This window comes from Dermacentor andersoni, chromosome 2 (assembly GCF_023375885.2).
Source record: "Dermacentor andersoni chromosome 2, qqDerAnde1_hic_scaffold, whole genome shotgun sequence".
Lineage (NCBI taxonomy): Eukaryota > Metazoa > Arthropoda > Arachnida > Ixodida > Ixodidae > Dermacentor > Dermacentor andersoni.
In genome coordinates, this window is record NC_092815.1 from 126,219,174 (window position 1) to 126,231,841 (window position 12,668).

Below are 12,668 nucleotides of genomic sequence, written 5' to 3' on the forward strand. Positions count from 1 at the left end.
CGAGGATATGATAGTTACATTTGGAACTTTCGATAGGAAATATCAGATTATAAAGTACGAGGGTGAATCAGAAAGTCCCTGCCCCTATTTTTTTATTAGCCTAAATAAGGTACATAAAGGTAATTATAAGTATACCTACTATTCTACATATCTTACACTATTATTCCACATAGTCCCCACATCGGTTCAGACCCCCATCTGCCCCATCGCAGCACTAAATTTGAGACGCCCCTGCGGTAGGATTCGTCCTAACGCGGCCTCCCTGAATGATCAAGGTCATACGTCTTCATGGCCTTTTGCAAATCCCCAACACCCCCACCTCACACTTCTCAAAGCGAGACACCTTTCCCCATACGCGGGCTGCATATCCCTGTGGATTTCGAAGGGCATTCGTGTTTTGCTCCATAGAAAACGAATCACACTTCGTTGCTCGCACGCCGTGGACGTGTGAAGCACAACCGCCATCTTCAACAACTGACAGCAGCGCCGTGCCGCGGGGCTACCGGCAGATAAGGCCGGGCCGGTCCAGCAAAGGTCCACCACTGCGAATGGATAAGTGTACTTCGCATGTACAGCCGTAATTTGGCTAAAAAAATAGGGGCAAGGACTTTCTGATTCGTCTTCGTAGAATCTCGGTAAACGGAAACCGCTTAAACGGGAATTACCGCTTATGACTGATTGTGTTTCCATTAAGCCGCTGTAAATAATAATAATAATAATAATAATAATATTAATAATAATAATAATAATAATAATAATAATAATAATAATAATAATAATAATAATAATAATAATAATAATAATAATAATAATAATAATAACAATAACAATAATAATAATAATAGTAATAATAAAAATAGATCATTCAACGAACCACATATTTTTTTAATTCCCAGTAAAAGGAGCTAAAATATTATCTAAAATAAAGTGAGCGGCGATTCTCAGTGGCACTGCGACAGCCATCACTGTTAGCGCGTTTTCTTCTTCGAGTTTTCTCGCCAATTATCTACGTTATCACGAAGGCGGCTTTTGCTTTGTGCCATTGCTAGTGCACCTCTATCATGGTCGTGGCTTGCTTTTATTTCGTTGTTTCGGAAATGTCGGTGAGCTGTGAGCTTACCCAGCGTTTCCGATGGCGACAAGGACACGCCCGAATAATACGCTCGCAGTGGAGACGAAAATCAGGGTTATTGATGAGAGTGGTTATAGAGAGTGGTAGCTTAGATAAAATGGTGGTAATGCTTTTTTTTAATGTAAATAACTTCTATTTTTTCTCTTTTTGTCACGTTTTGCGCTGCAAGCTTTAGGCAGCGGCTTCGTGCAAGCAGAAACTCTGTACGAGGAAGGTTTCTAATGAGGTCCGACTCTCCTATTATTTGGTGTTGACAATAAAGCGTCCGCCCCTTTTCAAAGCCGTATATTGTGTATACTTGAGCTCGATTTCTCGGTAAATGAAGCTCCTGATTGACGAAACTCACTTCCCTCGTCTTTTGAGGTTCCGTTTAACGAGAGTATACTGCATACGAACAACATGAAACCCATTTTGGGAGTTATTCGGTAGTGGGCATGGTGAGGCCTGAACAAGACAGCCTAAAATGTGCCGGAATTGCATGATGTGTTTATATGGTTTGTATGTTTCCTTATCTAGTGAACCAATCTCCTCAACCTCAATTCAAAGGCTATTAGGTTTATTGACTGCCCCATTCCGCGACGTCGTAGATATATCCAATCCTGCGGGGTCTCTGACTCGTGAAAAACTCTTCTTTTTCCCTAAATTGCGTCACCATCGTAACTAATTCCCTATACACTTCTGAAAATTAAGCTTGCATGTGTGGCGTGAAGTTATTAAGGGGCTTTATAAGTGACGCGGGCGATGACACCGTAATCCACTTAAAATTGGGCGCCTGCGTCGCAGCTAATTACTACAGCGCTGTGTATCCCGCTAATTAGAGAAAAGCGGTGGCCGAAGCATTGGAAAGTGCAAAGGCCTTCGACATGTAGAGCTATAACCGCACTATAGAGTTTAACGGCTTCCATATGAAGAAGGATTAGCGAAAATCTACAACGAAATTCTACAGAAGTGCGGACTGTGAGAACGACATGTTGCACTTTTGTTTGCCATCGAATATAAGCCCCAGGCATTTACACCTATGATTTGGCCCTCATTGCGATATTTCATGTCTCTGTGAAGAGTGAAGCAAGCGCGACTAGTTTTTTTTTTTGATGGAGTGCTCATTTCTCTGGAACATTCACTGCTCTGCTTATCTCCTACGATCATATTATCAGTGAGCATAACATCGCAGCGTTCCATGTTCGCAGCTGGCGAATCACACGCACGAGCAATGACATGCCTTGTTGCCCGTCACAAAATTATGCATATTGACACGTGTACTTATTTATTGTTTTCTCGGTGACTTTGGCAAGTAAAACCCATCACTTTATATTAATTTTAATTTTAGTCACTTCATTTCACCCGCTAACAATTTAAGGTTATCGTTCAGCGCAATAGGCGCTTGCATGATTTGGAACTTACTCGAAGGTTATCGTTGATTCTATCGTGTCTGTTGTCACCGAACCTTGTGGAATATAATTGTATGCGCGATGCAAATTGTGCAGTACTTTCTTCAAGGCACGCGGGTACCAGCGATTACGCTGTAACCTTCGACGAGTTATGTATAAAGCCGACGCGCTTGACCCGCAAATTAGATTTTGACGATCGCCAAATGTGCTCGCCGCTATCGTTGTGCTTCGAGTGTCATTTGCGTTTGTGGGCACAGGTTCACCCAATAAAAAAAAGTTTCGTAATTCGGAGTTTTAGTATACTGTGTTCTTCGCCGTCACTACAAGGTGACAATATGTTTCCTGGCTGCCATTCTATACGTTACAGTTTTTCATCGTCAGTGAAATACAATTCGTGCGCTTAAGAATGACAAGATGGACTGCTTCTCACTCTTCTCTATGATGATCAAGTCTTGGCATGCTTCGCAATTCAATAGAGCCAAGTTGGCTGATATTAGGGCTGGTAATAGAGGTGACACAGTCGCTTCAACAACAGCCTGGTTTTCGGTTCAATGCAGAAAACAGTATGTTGTCAAAAACGTTAGTGAAAGAGCCATGAATTTCTTGCTGCGAGTTTGACGGCGCATATTTTGAAATGGGTGCCATACTCAGTTCTTACGAATTTCAAATATTTCCCGACCAGAATTTGTAAATTGCGAAATCTGCCCTAACGTAGTTAGTTTTGTTTGTTTTAATATAATAAGGTATGCATTTCACTTTATTGCGCTACTGATGTCCATTTTTTGAGCATTCCAGTTCCGCGATTAGACTGTATCATGCAGCACACGCGATTTGTTAAAATTACGCATACCTAAAACGCAAAGAAAAAAAAAGAAAACGCAGTGCGTAGATTTGAAATTTATTGCGTAGAACTCTCCCTCTTTTTGTTATCGCCGTATCTCACAATCAAAATTCATTTGATTGCGCGTGTTATAACTGCTTCTCATTGCACAGGAAATCATGCTCTCTCTATGGTGTACACCAAATAGCCAGACCAACCGGAGCAACCGTCAATACCACCTGCCTTTGATGCATCTCTGTATGCCAACTAGACTCCGCCAAAGAGAGGTGACTCTGCTTTATCGCTTATGGCTAGGGGTGGCTTTCCCGAAATCTTGCTCATATCTCATGGGAATGGCCGACAACGCTCTCTGCAATGCCTGTCTTTGCGAGGAGACGCTGAAACATATCCTATGCGACTGTTCTGAATGAATATAATGTTCAGCGACAGTCCCTGGCATCCATTCTAGCGCACCTTGACACTACACCATTGTCCCTCGAAACGATTTTTACATGCCGCCGACAGAAGACATTGCAGCTGAAGGCGACGAAGGGACTACTTTGGTTTTTGAAAGAGACGGAATTGGACAAGCGGCTGTGACATGTGACAGTGATATCCCGTACCCCACAAGAGTGATGGACTCTAACGGACGATGTGTGTGCTGTGCTATGTAATCTGTCTGTCTGTCTGTCTGTCTGTCTGTCTGTCTGTCTGTCTGTCTGTCTGTCTGTCTGGTCTGTCTGTCTGTGTCTGTGTCTGTCTGTGTCTGTCTATCTCTGTCTGTCTATCTATCTATCTATCTCTGTCTGTCTGTCTCTGTCTGTCTATCTATCTATCTCTGTCTGTCTGTCTCTGTCTGTCTATCTATCTATCTGTCTGTCTGTCTCTGTCTGTCTATCTATCTATCTCTGTCTGTCTGTCTCTGTCTGTCTATCTATCTATCTCTGTCTGTCTATCTATCTATCTCTGTCTGTCTATCTATCTATCTATCTCTGTCTATCTATCTATCCTTTCCCCATCTTTCATCCCCCCATCCCGCTCCCCTGTATAGGGTAGCAAACCGGTTAAGCTAAACTGGTTAACCTCCCTGCCTTTCCTTCTCCACTTTTTCCTTCCTTCCTTCTTCTCATCCCACATTTCACATACATGGCGTCTTTTTTTTTTATTCAAGTGATAAAAGAACGTTATTTTGATTCTTCGCCTTGTACATGAACGGCTCACGTCTTACCTGTACGTCGGAGGCAATCTACGGCTGGTGCTAGTAACGAGGGCTGTTCCGAGATGGCGCTGGCTACGTGGTCAGTGTCTTCCGCGCATCTAGTGCTCTAGGTCGCGTAACCTGAGCTTCGGAGGCGCTTTACAGTTTCGAAAGGTTAAATGGTGAAATTAGCGGTAGTGCCGGCAACACTGCTGCCCGGCGCTCCTCGTCATGCCAGCGCTGTCAGGGCGAGTGCTGGCGTTAATCGAGTGAGATAATAACGATCATGTTTGCCTGCGCAAGCATGCCGCTATTTTTGTTTAATCAGTAACTCAATGTTTAGTGCAATTTACGCGGCCTACAAAAATTCGAAGCTTACCTCGTGTCTAGTTGTGTAATACTTCGTTCTCTATATAAGTACTTCACCCTTCGGGCGAAACTGCTGTTTTTTTAGCACTGCACTTATTTTTAGAGTCGCAGAAAAATCAATGGTGTACCCATATTAACGATACTAGGACTATTATATTGATCCAGTGAACCTGGCATACGCTGCTTTCTACATTTCGCAATATATTTACTACAAGCGTGGCTGAGCGCGCAAGAACATCGTTTGGACGCATTCAACTGATGCGCCTTCACCGGCGTCGTGGAAGTGAAAGTATAAAAATGTAATTAAAAGGAAAGGTAATTCTAGGAAGCCCAGAAACGGCGACTAAAAGCCGCAGTACCAGGAGACCTGCCTGAAAGTAGTGGCGGTAAAACAAACACTAAGTACCTTTCTTCCGTGACGATCGCAGCAGGAAGTGGGTCCACTAATGGGCGTGCCCAATCGAGTCTCGTTCCCTTGTCCCGTACACTGAGGATGAAGCCTTTCTCAGACGACTGGTCATAATTTTTGCAGGCGGAGAGGGCACCGCCTCCGCGGGTGGTGTTTCCACGCTTACAAACAACAGCGGACAGCCGAGAAAGGCTGATCGGTGCGTTGGCGGAAGCTGGTGCTCTTGACCCGAGGCCGGAAGTTGCCACAACACATGCCGTGTCCGCGCACGTTGTCGGACGTGTACAGGTAGGTCCACATTTAAAGGAAACATGCGAGCACTTTTCTCACATCTTTCAGGCGCTGCAGTATGTGGCGCACGCAGAAGTGATGTAGATTGAACTATGCAAGTATTTAGAAAAAAACCTAGCCCCGTCACCCGCGCGTCACCTACCACGAAGTTTAACATTTCTGGACTTCCCAAACACGGGGATTCGCCAATACGCTCGCAATGTGTGTTGTCCTTGTAAGCGGACCTACTGGCTCAGGCCTGTTCACTGTGCTTAAAGCGAGGATAAGTGTCACTATTCTCCATAGTGCAAAACACAGCGGGGAGTTCGAACAAACGCGACATATCACAGCGGCAGGTACTTTTCCGGAACGCGAGCACTCTTCCAGGAGTAGCCCGGAGAAAGAGTTTAAGCGCCACCGTTTGTGTGCGCAGCGTTGCGTTATAGGCGAGTAGTGGGGATTCATTGTTCTGTGCAGTGGTGCAACTCCAACACTGGACGGTGTTGCAGTCCGAAGGCAATGTGCGACTCAGATGCACATGTGTCTAATACCTCATAGAGCAACAGCGTATTTGAGAACGGAAACACATAACGACCACTCGTTATGGGTATACGAGCGAGTACAGATAAGGCGTAAATGCAGAATTATCTTTCGTGCAAGGATCAGTATCTAATTAAAGGCTCTGTATTAACGGAGATCTTACTTACGCATTCATTTAGGTAAACAGGAGTAGCCGGCTCCACTTATATACGTGACCTAGCGTTAGCATCATCTAATAAAGAAATGGACTTCTCTATTCTCGAAGCAGCACCACAAAGTTCTAACGAAGCAGGAACGGTGTGTGTACCTACGTTCTATCACAGAAGTAAAGGCTAGTCGGTCGTTGTCGGCACCACTTAACTGGCCTTTATATTTTCTTTTTTTTCTGATAGGTTGGACATCCTTTAATTTTTAGAGAGCATGACAAACCGTCATAGCTTCTCAAAAGATTTATGTTAGCTCGCACATGCGCGGAAACACTCTCATAATATGCAATCGCTCTTAGACTATAAGGCTCTTCCTGGTAGTTTCGTATTTGCGGTGACATATGAACTCCCACACTTAAGCATAACCAGATAATAAAAAGAATGCGCTCAGATGACACCTTTTAATAGCGCGCAATTTGTGCCTTCTTCATTATTAATATTATTTTTCATTGCTAATTGTCGAATTGTTATTTACTCCTATGAAATGGCCTTCGCGAAAGTACACCAGCCTGCATGACTATTTCTTGACAGACATATTCAACGTGCTTATTTCGCATACTGATGTTGCCAGGATACACCGTTAGCGTGTGCATTATCGTTGTGCTCAACGTAATCTGAGTACACCCATCACTTGGGATCACAGATAAAATTGTAATGACAGTTGCTGTAATTTCTTTTGCTGGAGGCACGCACGCACGCACGTACACACACAGACGTGCACAGATACACAGGCGCACACGCACAGAGAAAAGAAACCGGTATTTGGTTTACTACGATTTTGAGGCTTTGTTCAGTTGCTTGCACCGCTACCGCAGCGGCATTTGCTGGAAGTTACTTGTCCCGCTAACAATTTCTAGGAGAACGCAAAACCCTCGCCTCATACGCGCACTTTGCTTTAGCGTTATATGCAGCCACTTTATTAAATCGTCCTGCTGACAATTCGAGGCGCCGTATTGGATGTGCCTTTAGCTTCACTGGACAACTCGGCGAGCATATTTGGCAACAGATATTAAGAAGACTGCACTTTTAGTTTACTTCTCCATTTCCAGTTTGCTTGCTTTGTTTTGTATTTTAATTGGCCCCTTTCGCTCTACCCCGAACCGTTTAGCTTGCGTGCGTACGTGTGTGCGTGTGTGTGTGGACATGTTCTCTTTTCCCGTAGTAATGTCTTTGCCGTCATAAACGTGACTAAACAGAGAAGCACGCTCTAAAGGCGGCCGTAGAACTTGAGGTTCGCGCATGCGAAAGGAACGTGCCTGGCATAGTCACATCAAGTAAAATACCCATTGTGCGCAATATGAATAACGAACCTTACTGGTGAAGGCCTCTTACAAAGATGATCAGTAACGTTGCAGAAAAACATCGTGCGACCATAGCAGCAGATAATATAAGGAGGTGCGACCTCGGGGATTCAACTATCAATGTTAGGAGCATGTACGGAGCGCCAGGCGGTGGCGAAATCGACCGCGTTGAGGAAATCACGTGCGTTAGGGTAGTGTGTTGGGGCTAACTGTGGGTGCGCATACGCAACTGTGGGACTGCTTTGAATTTTGGGGTCATGATGTCAAAAGGATGGCTCTTGAAAGAAAATTCTTGACCGTCACGTTCTCTTGGCATTTCAGCGATTACATTTACACCGATGGATTGGCCTTCGCCAACAGCCCCAAAGGTGTTTTGGTCGCCCCTGTCTTACTAGTCACAATCGAGTGCATGGTGTCCCGTATGACGATGCTAATGGCCACGTAAATCACTGCTGTTATTTACATCTTACAAGCACAATCTCAAAAGTGGACAATTTCTTGTTGACTCCAAGGCAGCAGAGGGTATAAATTTCGAACACTCCTATTAACCTATGCTACGCTTCAGAGTGTGCAGTCAGCCTTACGACGCAAAACTCACGTGCACTTGGTATCTGAGATTAGAGAAGTTGTCAATCAAGCCCTCTCTAATGGACATAATATCATCTTTCAATGACTGCCGGTTGACTGCGGCATCGTCGATAACAAGCTTGATAATATTCCTGCCAGGTCAACCCATACGAAAACCTACATGTTTGCGATACCCTTGTCCATAACAGACGTGGCGAAGACTCTTTGTTTGGTTGCTCAAAGCAAGATGCAATCTTCTTGGAACACCCTGGTATTTCGAACTGTCGCCTATTAGACTCGATCCTTCATTGAAGCTGCAAATGCCGTCGCACCACTCCCATAGTGATGCAACTTTGCTTTGCTGCCACTGTTTAGGGGTCGCGTTCGCGCGAGCATAACATTTTCTTTTTGCAATTGCAGACTCACTCATGTGTAATTCTTACAGCTATCAGATAACAATAGAACGCGTATCGTGTTTTCGCGAAGATTATAACGTTGAACGGGGCATTCTTCGGACATTGTTAATGAGCTAGGGTGCAGACCATTTTCATAAGCAAAATTTCTTGGGCCATTGTTGAATACTTCGCAACCTTAGAAAGCAACGTGGGTGTTGCTTCACTTCCTAAAATAAACTGCCCTCATTAATTGATTGTAGGCATGATGGGCGGCCCTACGTGTTCGTACTGCTAGTGCTTCCTTCCCTCCCTTTCCTTCCTTTTCATCCTTTAAGCTGCTTTTTCCTGTGTAGGGTATCAAACAGGAAATGCATGATTGACCTCCTACTGTTGCCATACTTAATCGTTGTTGCCGTTGATGATCATTCAGGAAGGCACTGGCGTTTGATGCATATATTGTCGTTCATTCTTCAAGCCACAGTTATATAAATAAGAGTCCTTCCTTTCACATCTCTGAGGACCTGGTGCGCAGAGTCGTTTTGCCTCCATCTGCTCTCACAGCTTCCCACGGCCCCGCATATCCCGCCGAGACATCCCCCTCCGGCAAGCCCAGCCAAATTCGTCAATTTGAGGAGAGTGTCGGGGTAGCGGGGAAGCCGTCGGCGGAGGGAAGCGCCATTCCGTCCTTACTGCAGAGCTTCTGGAATATCTCAATTCACGATACAAACAAAATAACCAGACAAACACAACGAAAGAACATACGTGAGCACAAATGTCTCAGCGCCTACCTTTTCCCTCTCTCCCTATGCGTGCTCTTCCTTAAATAAAAGTCATTGAAACTCGCACACAACGTGTCCGCATAGCTTGTTTGCCTCTATTAAAGAACGGCGTCAGCACAAAATAGAAGGAGGCTCCTCTTCTGTACTTGCAATCGATGATGCCACTTTTGCATTGCTTAGCTTTTTTCTGTTCCAGAGAAAACGTTGGAGTGTGGAGCATTCTTCTACCAAGGGATTCCCGCACTGCACTTTGTAGATGGAATGCGTGCATAGCACTTCGTACTGACCAAGGTTACTACCTTTTTAGAAGTACGCGGATAGCCTCTAATATGGGGTGCTGTGCGAATATGAATTGCAGCTTCAAGTGTCATCTCAGGAGTAGCAGGGTGCGTCAGAGTACAGGCTGTACGCTGCGGCTTTTTTTTTGTGCATTTCAATACACGAGAAAGCGTGCGCCTCTTTTTTTTAACAGTTTCGTTTTCCAGTATCTCTCGTCGAAGTGTCCTCAACGTAGTCTGCGCGTGGTGCTAGTAGTGCAATAATACCGCATTGTCTTCCTCAACAGCCGTCGGTGGTGGCGCCGTCGACGCTAGATAACTTCTGCAGGTTCTCTACGAACAGTTTCCTAAGACGAGGGGACAAGAGCGGAAGAGTGGGAAGGCAGGAAGGAAAGAAAAGAAAAGAAAAAAAAACGACACCAAGAGGGAAACAAAGAATAAGAAAACTAAAAGAAGCGCAAGCCGTTGAGTCTTGTATGAATTTGTTGTCCAGAACTGGCCAAACTCAACGGTCACCACGCAGATACGAAACACAATTTACCTAAAGCAGTAGTCAGCCACTTCAATATTCATATATTCTACAAAGGAAGGCTTTATATAATACAAACAAATTTCGGTTCGCCTCGCGAGAGGAAATATACGGAATCATACCTCATACACAAGTCTAAATACCTACACCCGGCGGGAATTAATTTGGCATGTGGCAACTTAGAATCATTAAAAGCTGTAACTTAAATCTGAAATTCTCATATCTTCAACCAAGGCACAATACATTGTGCCATCAGCTAACCTTAATTCTTAACCTCACCTATTCCTCTATTTCCAATTTCCTCCTGCCTACTACTCAATTTAATATACTTTCATGTTTTTACGTTTATATTAACTGTGCGACCGCTTTTCCCATGTACCCCCGCCCGCTTTCACTCATGTCACCCTCCTATTTGTTAGCCCGGTTTTGGTTCCCCCCATTTTCTGTCTATTTTTTGTTATATATATTTTTAAACACCCCCACCAACACATTCCATAGTCCCAGACGCCAGGATACCTTTTGTGACGCCTCAGCCACACAGGGTATCGGCACTTCTGTATACCGCAGCGATGACTCCTACGTTGAGCTGCTGAGGCTGACGTCCCTTGGAAGACTATGCCGCTGCCTTCGTGTTACCTCATGCATTGCACCCCAGACTCCTTGTCGCCACCTTAACTCCTTCAACTTTACCCGAAGCATTGCTGCTACCCTACTCAAGTCATTCTTCAACTGTTGTCTGTTTGGGTCTTTTTTGTTATTCGCACACTGACGGCCCGACCGGCTCTTCTAAAGCCACGAAAACATGCCGCCAACGACATCCCTGAATGCTCTCTAACCCCTCGCTTCCCCAACATCCTCCCATGCCAGTCTTTTAGTTTTCTGGTACTTTTCTTTCCTCCTGGTGTATCTTTCTTTTTTTCTTCTCTTCTGTCTTTTCTTTTCTCCCCGCCTTGCCACTCTCCCGCTTTTGTCCCCTCGTCTTAGGAACCACGCTTGTAGACGTCAGGCGACAGCGCTCATTTTCATTGAAGTCTCGCCCTTTACAACCAGCCGCCACCGACAACGACCGCGCGTGACGTCACTCTACTAACCCTTGAAAACTAACATGCCGAGGATGGCCTGGCCGCCTTTGATGTAGATAGGTCCTCCTATCGAAACGTTGGCCAGGCTTTCTGAGGCACCTTATCCCTGTTTATAACCTTTATACCACAGTGCCGTAAATACAGTATGCGATCTCACTGTGCGGTAAAGATGACAGCGACATGCCAGAGTCTGACAAGTTGGGCATGCTTCGAAGGGGATTCCCTCATGTAAGCCATCGTGTAAAACGAACTCTCAAATCCCGGATTTCACGTTTCTTGCACCGCAGTAACTCGTACGTGCGCTTCCGTGCCTCCGACATCGCTCCTTCGTTATCAACGGTTCGCTCCGCTATCTCGGAATCCGGCTGGAGAGCTGAAGGCGATTGGCCTATCTGCGTTAGTTGCCGCCGAGTCGGTCACGTTTCTGGCTACTGCAAAAACGGCTGGCTGTTACTACAATGTTCTTTTGTCCAAGCTCACCGTTTTGAGCGCATCCCATTTGAGCCACTATCTACGGCACACCCATGCACTCCCGACGCTGCCAAGACATTGTCCAGTCACTCGCCCTCACCGAGAGGTCACCAGTCGCGTTTGCAACCTTTACGCCGTCCGTCCTCCAGCTCCCCGCCACCTCGCTGCGCGACGTCGCTGAGCAACCGCGGCTCCTTCACTCCGGAAAACTAGGCCATGCAACGTCCGGAGGTAACGCTGCATCCACGACTCCGCCCCAAAAGCGTTTCTTTACTCTGCCAACTCGACCATGCATGCTGCATGATTACGGCGATGGAGTGCACTAGTCGACACCGGCGTTCATATTTCTTTCATGAGCTCTGGCCTTCGTCGTCGCCTAAAGAAGGTCGGCGTACCTGCTATATACGCTCCTGACCGTGGAGTTTCCCGGTGACGGCCGCGCTAGCTGTAACGTCAGAAGCGCGACTCTGGCACTGATGCAACTGCAGTCGACGGCGTAGAATGCAGTGGCGCACGTGTTGTTGTTATGACCGCGTGGGATTAGAAACTTCTGAACCACGTGCGCCACAGTCCTGCAGGTAAGCGTTCTCATACCGCTATTTTTCGATGGCAAATGTGCAAGACATCAAAAACAACCCAGGAAAAAAAAGCGTGTGGACGTCGGTACTGCTGCGTCAAAGGCTGTAACGGCCGCGCAGGGCTGCCTGCTCTCCGAATCTACAGATTTCCTGGCCGGCCGTGGTTTCGTGCTTGCGCTTCCTTCTTGGAGCATCGCACTAGAAAGTATTATAGTCAGCAGACTGAAGTTTTTGGTCGAGAAAGAGTTGCCGGGCAGCCGAGTCGCATACTTTCGTAAATTCTCCATATCGTTTAGAACTATTTATTTTGCTGTACGAAGCGTACTGCGTGCTGGCTGCAGGTGTTCTGGCTTGCG

The 12,668-nt window shown here is 45.7% G+C and overlaps 1 long non-coding RNA gene across 1 annotated transcript in view; it reads left to right on the forward strand.

Moving 5' to 3' along the window:
- The window catches only part of LOC140215952 (uncharacterized), a 133,945-nt gene that overhangs the window by 99,770 nt on the left and 21,507 nt on the right, over positions 1-12,668 (forward strand). The window contains exon 2 of the long non-coding RNA XR_011892561.1: positions 5,440-5,604. This is a non-coding gene — a long non-coding RNA (uncharacterized lncRNA). The remainder of the gene's footprint in view (positions 1-5,439; positions 5,605-12,668) is intronic.